General features: G+C 32.7%; 1 protein-coding gene across 1 annotated transcript in view; it reads left to right on the forward strand.

Annotated features, from left to right (window-relative positions):
* Positions 1-676, forward strand: part of LOC106870936 (thrombospondin type-1 domain-containing protein 4) — a 130006-nt gene that overhangs the window by 298 nt on the left and 129032 nt on the right. The window lies entirely within an intron of this gene.

Here is a 676-nt window from a genome sequence, read left to right on the forward strand (position 1 = left end):
ATATATATTATGCACACAACATATTCTGTAAATGTGTATGTACACGTATATGTACATACACACACATTCATATACATACGTGCATATATATATGTGTGTGTATTTATTATATATATATAATATACATTCAAAAATTTTCTCTTTTAAATGTTTTAAAAGAAATATTTAATTATTTACTATTGAAAACTTTATTCAAGTAAAAACGCTTTTAATACCTACTTGATATATTCGTATGTGTATATGTGTGAGTATGTGTATGTATATGTGTGTGTGTGCCTGTGGGTGCGTGCTTGCGGGTGTAAAATAGTCTATTTTTATACAGGCCAAAGATATTTTTATTCCGTGATATGTAGATAAGGTGTGTAAGATATGTTCTCACGGACAATCATTTGGCACAGTCAACATTTCCCAGCCTCTTGTATTGTTTATGTCGAAGAGGAAAGGAGATTGGGCGTGAGAGCGAGAGAGAGAGAGAGAGAGAAAAAAAGCGAGAGAGGGAAAGAGAGAGAGAGAGAGAGAAAGAGAGAGAGAGAAAGAGAGAGAGAAAGAGAGAGAGAATATTGTCAATAACCATTACAGGGTCTTCAGCTTAGATTTTCAACGTGCTTTCATGATTCCTAAATATTCTGTATTTATAGCTAAACTATTATTATAAACTGGTTAATTAGTCGTGACG

The sequence above is a fragment of the Octopus bimaculoides genome, chromosome 12 (assembly GCF_001194135.2).
Source record: "Octopus bimaculoides isolate UCB-OBI-ISO-001 chromosome 12, ASM119413v2, whole genome shotgun sequence".
In the NCBI taxonomy this organism is placed as follows: domain Eukaryota; kingdom Metazoa; phylum Mollusca; class Cephalopoda; order Octopoda; family Octopodidae; genus Octopus; species Octopus bimaculoides.